Source organism: Triticum aestivum, chromosome 4D (assembly GCF_018294505.1).
Source record: "Triticum aestivum cultivar Chinese Spring chromosome 4D, IWGSC CS RefSeq v2.1, whole genome shotgun sequence".
Lineage (NCBI taxonomy): Eukaryota > Viridiplantae > Streptophyta > Magnoliopsida > Poales > Poaceae > Triticum > Triticum aestivum.
Window position 1 is genome coordinate 47,032,484 of NC_057805.1, and position 8,914 is coordinate 47,041,397.

An 8,914-nucleotide genomic window follows, 5' to 3' on the forward strand; every position below is an offset into this window, starting at 1 on the left:
AACGAACTCGCAACACAAGGAGCACAAGATTTATACTGGTTCGGGCCACCGTTGTGGTGTAATACCCTACTCCAGTGTGGTGGTGGTGGATTGCCTCTTGGGCTGAGGATGAACAGTACAAGGGGAAGAACAGCCTCCTGAGGCGGGGTGTTCTTGTGCTTGGCGTGTGGCTAGGATCGGCTCAGGATCAAATCAAGCTCCCCCTACTGTGGTGGCTAGTCCTATTTACAGAGGCCCTGGTCGTCTCCCCAAATATTGAGCGGGAAGGGAGCCAACAACGGCCAATTTGAAAGGGGACAGCTAGTACAGCTTATCCTGACAAAAGCAGTCTTCGCCTGCAAAAGGCTCTGGTGGTGACGCCGCCTTGGGCTCCACGGTGACCTCCATCTTGCCGTCCCGCTGGTCTTGGTCTCGTTGCACCGATATGGAAGCCTTTGCTTGACGCCTCGGTACTCCGCGCCTGCGCTTGCCCCCCTTAGCACCAAAGAGGAAATAAGGACACTGTGCGCGCTGGCGCCCGCCTGGTCTCGATCGTCATGGCTCACGTCACGAGAACCTCGCGAGGTTTGCCTTGCCTTGATCTCTCCGCCCCTCGCGAGCCAACCTGGCGAGGATGCTCCCGAGGAGGTCTTGCGTCATCCGCCTCACGAGGCTTGGCCCTCGCGAGGGTCTTGAATGCCTTGTTGATGAAGATGGGCCGTACGGGCCTGCTCGCAGAGCCACGCCGGGGGCCGCAGGCAGGCAAGTCTGGGGACCCCCGTTCCCAGAACGCCGACAGTAGCCCCCGGGCCCAAGGCGCGCTCGGGCTTGGCTTCGAGGCGAAGCCAAAGGTCAAGTGCGGAGCGCCGCGGGCCCCAATAGCCTGCGGCCTTGGTCGACGCATGGCAGTTGATTGAACGTGGGCGTCTCCGCTTCCCCATGCTGCCTCGGCAATTGCCCGACTTGACAAGTCCCTGTGACATGCAAGGAAAAACCATCATTACCTGTGATCGTGGGGGCGCTGGTTGGCCTTCTCCTGCTATAAATGGGGAGGGGGCGGAGCCCCCGTCGCCCATCTCTTCCCATTCCGCTTGCTTATTCCTCCTCGCTCCATTACCGGCTGCGACACCAATGGCGCCCATCCTTAGTTTTTCTGCCTCGGAGAAAGGAAAGGCCCCCCTCGACGGGCCGGTGCCGCTCCCGCCGAAGAAGAGGCCGGTCCACCGCCGCGTCGCGGCAACGATGCAGGTGGTGACGAGGCCTTGGTGCGAGCGGCCTCCTCCTGGGTATCCGTTACCCCTGTACGCCCAAGCTGGGAGGTTAGGAGGGGGAGGCGACGAGCGTCGGCGCGCGCGCCGTGGCCATGGTTACCGTGCCGCGGCGGCGCGTGTTGTCGGACTCCTCGCACCGGGGACTCCTCGCGCGAGCTCGTGCTGTGGGCGGTGATGCCCCCGAGCACCTGGATCCGTAACTCCGATTGCGCTGAGATTTTAACACGATTTTCTTTCCGGATATAAGCTTCCTTGCGCCCGAAGTAGAGGTCCAACCGACGTACGAGGTGGGCACAACCCACCACCGCGCGCCAGGGGCCTCTAGCGCGCCCCGGTGTATTGTGCCCTGTGTGGGCCTCCGATTTCGGTGATTCCAACTCCCAAAAATCATAAATATTCCAAAATAAATCTCCGTAATTTTTTTATTGCACTTCGTTTGATATGGATACTTTGCGATACAAAAAACATGCAGAAAATAGGAACTGTCACTGGACACTGGATCAATAGGTTAGTCCAATAAATCATATAAAAAGTTGCCAAAAATATGTAAAACTTGTATAATATTGGCATAAAACAATCAAAAATTATAGATACGACGGAGACGTATCAGACCATTGTCCGATACATCAAATCAACCCATCCGTCGGTGGAAACAAAATACAACTGATGATTGGATCATGCATCGTACCCGGACCAGTCCAGAAAACTCCATAGTAGTTCCGCCAAAGTTTTTAGGTGCTTGAATTCTTAGAGGAACTTAAATTATAATCTAGCATTCTGATGGATAAATATAGCTACAACAATCTCTTGATGGTAATGTTATGAGCTCCACATCAGCCAGTTTGACAGAGTCACCAATCTAGTGTTTGTGTTAAATGAATGGAATATGTATGATGTTGCGATATCCATATATTTTTATTATCGGTTCCTATTATGAAGTATGATTCTGAGCCATGCCGCATCGCATCGTAGACGGTGGCAATCCAGTTTTTGCATGTGTTGTGTTCTTCCGACTCATACTGTTATTGTCCCTGGAAGATGGAACAAGCCATGTGTCCAAGAGTTCAGAGTGTACCATATAGAGTTGTCTAATGGCCTCATGTGCTAAGCGGAAACGTATCAACACATGTTGCTTCCCTTCGATTGTTGTGTTAGGGTGATAGAGCAATTCATACAGATGGGAGTTTGACATGCGTTGTGTTCACAAAACCGTCTATTGGCCTCATGGTAGGTGGAGACGTGTCGGTATCCATGTGTTGTATGTTGTCGAAGAATGATGCATCATGTACTCCCTCGGACATGCGGCATGCCATCATGCCGGGTTTTGCTAATACTCTACTCTCTCCATCCGGTGAAAAGTGTACTATAGAAATCTTAGAACAAATTATGTAGTGAAGTAAAAAATACATTGGAAAGATGCAAGCTACCATCTCTTCTCTTCAATTACCCAACCCCCAATGAGCTAAGTGCATGTAGAAATTAAGAAGGCCGTATGTAAAATGTTATTGGTCTTAATTACCGTGCGATGAGAGAGAAACTTTTTTTTTACTTTAAAGTGTATTGGGAAGATAGATGTACACTCTTTTGTGGACAAATTTTAAAGCCAAACATACACTCTTCATCGGACGGAGGGAGTATATATGTAATAGTATATCCTTAAATAAAATTTGTAGGATTTAGTCCTACAATCAATCAAACCACATGGAAAATTCTTAAGAATTTCTATCCTTTAAATCCTACGAGAATCCTTTGAATCAAAAGGCCATTCCTAAAACTGATCCACCAATTCGCAAGTCACACGCATGTCATGATTTTTTAACGTTAGAGTTGGTGTTATTTTGGACCATCATTTATTCGATCCGTGCACTCGGTAGGACAATTTGATTATATGTCTGTCCCTGGAACTAACTAATGCAAAAGACGCTCAATATAGCATACACATGTGTTGAATTAAAGCTAGGATGCACAGGACAATCAATCAGGGAGCTTAATCGAGTCTCATGAATTGGTACCAGTCTGAGATGGCCTCGGAGACTGTGCATGCAATGGACAGCCGTAGAATGGAAGTAGATATAACCAATATGTGCCGTGGTGGTGTGCATCATCATGGCTTGTTTGAACACTTTTCATGCACTTATAAGATGGTCCACAAGAAAGCAGGACCAGTAGGATCTAACTGCTGCGGGGGTCTTCCGGACAGGGTGTCTATGCAAAACACATTTCGACCTTTCTGGCCAGTTTTACACGGTTGTGAGGTCCCTCTCTGGCTAGCAACCTTTCTGCGCCCAAAGGAAGATGGAAATAATGATTCTTAATCATCTCATCATATCTAGGGGCCGAGAAACTAGATGATGGTAATGGTACAGAACCATGATCGAACAAATATTTCCCGAATTCTTGTTCGACCCAAGTATTCCTAAATCTTGACTACTTAAATATACAAGAAATCATTAATAAGAAAACTTGCAGCATTGAGAGTGCTCGATTTAGCAGATGTAAGTGGGGAATTTTAGTGTACTGCCCCCACAAAAAAAAAATAGTTTACTGGTCATATTGGTGGTGATGGAGATGGTTAGATAGCTCCGGCAACAAATAAGATGGATGAGTGGCCTAGAAAGAAAGAAAGAAAAAAAGGGACATGCCAATCAGCGGCGAAGCCATGTTGTAGCTGTCTAGTCCAGTGACTACACAGGAATTTAGCAAACAGGAGAACCTCATGTATGTGTATACCACTGCTGATCAAACAAGTTAGTAAAAAAAAATTGCGTAAAAACAAGTTAGTAAAATTGACTACACAGATCCACGTGACATCACAACGTATGAATGTTGGCACCGCCACTGATGTCAATTATAAAAAAAAATGTGACCATTCACGACTAGCCCTCGAGCCCGGGTGGGCTAGATAGCTCCGTGCTTTCCTAGCCAACAGGACATGTCAACAATCCCATAAAAAATGTTCATATCAAGCATATATAGGATACTGTATGTTTGTGAAAAAAATACATTGGACGAGGCAGCTGCATGCATGCATTTTTCTCTCAAGCGAACTTGTGTTTGTCTACGTCTGTGTCTGGTATATTCCAGATACATGGTTATCAATACAATCTGATTGAATGATATCTGCTGGATGTCGGAAAATAAACTTCACGTGGACCACAAATTTGACAAACGGCACTGGTGAACGGCGTAATTAAGTTTCTTTTGGTTGCACGTAGCAGGCCGACATGCATGGCAGTGGACTGTTTGTGGGGCGTGATCGCCACAAAAAGCCTGTGCGGCGGAAGAGAGACACACGCGTTCGACTGACTCCATATGGGCCGGGACTGCTGAGCCTGCATATGTGTAATGAGCAATGACCCGCTTTTATTTTTCTTACGGGTACCTGCTTTTTTTTCCGACGAAACGAGCTTTATTGCTTTTCTTTTTAGAAAAGGAGGATGACCCCGGCCTCTCCATCTGGAAGATGTATGCGGTCATTTTATTGATTATTCACCAAGACTTTACAAACAAATACATTAATAAGTCTGAAGCCACTATCTTCGCAACATCTGTCGCTACTCCTATCTAACTGATGAAGGTGGTGCAGAGAGTCCGGGCCAAATACCAAACAGAGCTCGCATCAATGCCTAACATCTAAAACCTGAGGCCCCAACTAAGCCACCTGCTCTGAGGCACTCATCGGTTCGGCGCCCTCTCAGAGGCTGCCGCCGCCATCTTTCACCGATCCATCTTCAGATTATGTACCGACGCATCAATTGTCAGGCCTACAGTCAACGCCACCACGACGTCAGACAACGCCACCTCCCTACGTGCGTCCATCATCACACATCCATTGCCGAGACCCTGCTGCGCCACGCCGCCGAGACTCCACATCGCCGATGCGAACAAGAAACACCGCTCCACCAGTAAAACAGTAAAACCGTCCACTGGTCCCTCGATCCAATGCACACCTCCAAAAATGACGCCCCCAAGGAGGGAACGACACGAGAGCGCCGCCATCATCCGATCGATTGATCAAGGGTTTTCCCCGGAGGTATCGGGAGGAGCTGGGAGCTTCACCTCAATGATGCCTTCAAGAAGGAAATGACGCAAGGGCGTCGCCATCACCAGCTCCGGCCACTTGCCGAAGGCTAGGTTTTCACCCGGATCTGTCCCAAGTAAACCAGCCGACAACCTGTGCACCGTCTCGACCGCCTTCAAAGCCCAGATCTAGCCGCCTAGATCCGGCGACCATCCGCAACAACACTGCGACCGTGGGAGCCTTTGGCACACCAGCCACTGCCTGTGGGTGCCACCACTGGAGCCTGGGAGGAGGGCTGCCACCCCACCTCTCCAAACCATGAGAGCCGTCGAGAGTGATCTCGTGGGCTCGTCACCGTCTCTGATCCGAACCAATCCGGAGACCAAGCCACCAGAACGCTGGTGCAGATTCGCCTTGGACAGGGACATCACCACGATATGCTGCCATAGGGAGCCCGAGCTTCACCTGCCGCCACCTTCCAGGGCCGCCGCCCCGGAATCCAGGCCGAACGTCGCTGCCGCCATCGGCCACATTCCGCCGCGGCCAGATCGACGAGCCGCCGACCACCGCAACCATGGCCGCCGTGACCACGTGGGCGCGCCCAGCGGCCTGCACCACCCGGACACCCACGTCGCCTGCAGCTCCGCCCGCCACCACGCCGCCGCCTTGCGTCGTCGCCGGAGGCGAGTCGCCGCGCCGCCGCGACCCAGATCTGGGAGAGGCGTCCCGGCGCCGATGGGTGACCTGCCTCACCCGATCTGGACACGGGAGGGAAGTGGTCCTCCGCCGCCGCCGTCGGCCGGCCGGCAGCGACGGAGGGGAGGACGCGGAGGAGATAGCCCGGCGGCGCAGATGAGATCTCCGCCTGAGTCGCCTTAGCAGGGGGCGACGTGGGGGACGCCGGAGTCGCCCTTCAGTTTATTGCATAATCAACCAGGCATACAATCACAAAATAACATGTCCACTAGGGGAAAAAAGGAGTATAATTAAGCCATAGACACCTTTAACAGTTCATTTCAGGTATTATTTTTTAAAATTGGCGCGTTAGAATTGTGGAGATGAGTATGAGAATGTGATGGGGGAGAGAGAGAGAAAGAGAGAAAGTTGTTTACCGAAAAATTAAATGACCATTGTTCTAATACCGAATAGTAGGAAGAAATCAAAATTCTTGTTTTAGGCTTGGTTTAATTCTCCATAAAATGAAGCCTAATTAACATCAAGCGCACATGTATATTATTGTATACTCCTCATTAAAATAATAATAAGAAAACTACTGAAGAGGTTGTTTCTTTGCAAAAACTTGGTCTTCTATCCCTGCAAAAACTTGGACTTGTCAAGTGTTACAAGACTAAAAAAGAAAAGGCAAAATTGAAAAGGAAAAAGAAGAAGTAGTAGCGTGTGCATTTAACTACTATTATCGGCTCTGCAAGGACGATGGCCACACAGAAGTTCCTCTGTTACTTTGATGCCACCTCTTAGTGTACCTCCGCTACTCTAGCCCCAACTGAGATGGTAAAATCTCCTCCCGCATGGACATTTTGCTGAAGCTCAATGTCGGATTCAAGGCTCCGCAGACCCGAGAAAGGTTCGAACTCTGGGACGTGTGCGAAGAACTCAACCTCTATGGCCAACCAACCCGTCGCCCCACGGCCTAGCTCGATGAACAAGAAAGAAGATGGACTCGGCAGTTTACCAAGGTTCGGGCCACCTTGCGGTGTAAGACCCTACTCCTGCTTTGTGGTGGATTTGCCTCGCGGGGGGCTGAGGATGAACTAGCACTAGGGAAGAATAGCCTTGCGAGGTCTGCTCTGGTGAGGGAATGAGTCGACCGGGCTCGAGCCCCGTGCATGGTGGTGGCTAACCTATAGTTATAGTGACCTTGGTCCTCTTCCCCCGAAACGTAGGCAGGAAGGGATTCCACAGTGGCCAATTTGAACGGGGACAAGTAGTACATCTTATGCTGACAAAAGGTGGTCTTCTCCTACAAAGCTCCTGGTCATGACGTTGCGGTGGGCTCAGCGATGACATCTGTCCTGCCGTCCTGGCGGTCTTGGTCTCGTTGCACGGGAATGTAAACCTTTGGCTGATTCCTCGGGATCCCGCGCCTACGCTTGCCTCCTTAGCACCAAAGAAGGAACCTTCTCACTTGCGCCCGCCTGGCCTTGGTCGTCATGGCTTGCGTCACCGCAACCTCATGAGGTTGGGCACTTGCATAGGAAACTCCGCTCCTTAGGAGCAGCCCAGGGGTGGCCGCTCCCCCTGGAGGTCTTGGCGTCGTCCGCCTCGCGAGGCTTGGCCCCTCGCGTGGGTCTGGTCTTGTAGGTGTCGCAGATGAGCCATACCAGGTCGTCGATGGAGCCACGCCATGGGCCGCAGGCATGCAAGTCTAGGTACCCTGGTTCCCAAAACGATGACAGTAGCCCCCGGGCCCAAGGCGCGCTCCGACTTGGCTTCGAGGCGAAGCCAAGGGGCAAGGGCGAAGCGCCGCGGGCCCCTATCGCCTACAGACCAGGCTGATGCATGGCGCTTGATGGGATGTGGGCGTCTTCACTTCCCCACGCCGCCTCGGCAACTGCCCGACTTGACAACTGCCTGGCGCATGCAGAAGGGCCATCATTGCCTTGGTCATGAGAGGCCAGTGGTTAGCCTTCCTTCGGCTATAAATGGGAGAGGGGCGGAGCCCCCAGCTCATCTTCATCTTCTTGCCTCTCACTTCTCCTTCTCCTTCGTTCCGCCACCTTGCCAGAGCGTCCATGGCGCCAGTGAGGAGATTCTCTGCCGCGGAGAAGGGAAAGGCCCCCAAGGAGGGACCGGACTCGCCGCCACCCAAGAGGGGCCGCGGCCATCCCTGCAAGTACGCCGCAACGCCGGCAGTGGCTCCCCGAGGGCGTGGGCGCACCCTCGAAGGTCGGCGCCGCCTCCGGCAGCCGTGGGGTGCCCCTTCCCGCGGCGGGAGTTGCCGCGGCCGGGGCAGCCGCAGCGAAGAGGGAAGGCATGCATCAGTCATCCGACCGCCGCACCCGCAGCCAAGGTTGTCAGAATCGCGATTTTTAATCGGATCGAAGCTCTGATGGTAGAATCATAAATCATAGAATCTTCACTACCAGGATCATAGAAACGTAGATTTCATGAACTAAAATCGTAGAATCAGATGGGTAAGTTTGGATCGTAAAGTCGTAGAATCGTATAACAGAATCGCAATTCTAACAACCTTGCCCGCGGACCCACTTGGCTGACGCATCCTCGGAGTTCGTGGTGTGGGCGGAGAGGCCCGCAGGCATCTGGTTCCAGCTCCCGCGCTTCTACACGGGGGCGCTGCAGGCCGGGGTGCCTGGTGGCCTTTGGTTGCAGGCTGACGGCTGCTGCAGCAGAGCCTCGTGGGTGGAGGTCGAGGTCACCACCACCGGCAACGTGTTCCTGAACCACGGGTGGCAGCCGTTCGCCCGCACACGCGGCCTGCAAGGGAGGTGTACCCTCCATTTCTGGTATGACGGCGCGGCGACCCTCTACGTCGGGGTCTTCGGGGAGGACGGTCGACGCCTAGGGTGCTGCCCGGAGAGCGACAGCGACGACGACGACGTCCACCCCTCTAACGACGATGGCCGGAGGGGCGGAATCATCTCCGGTGATGGGCTTGCCCTTG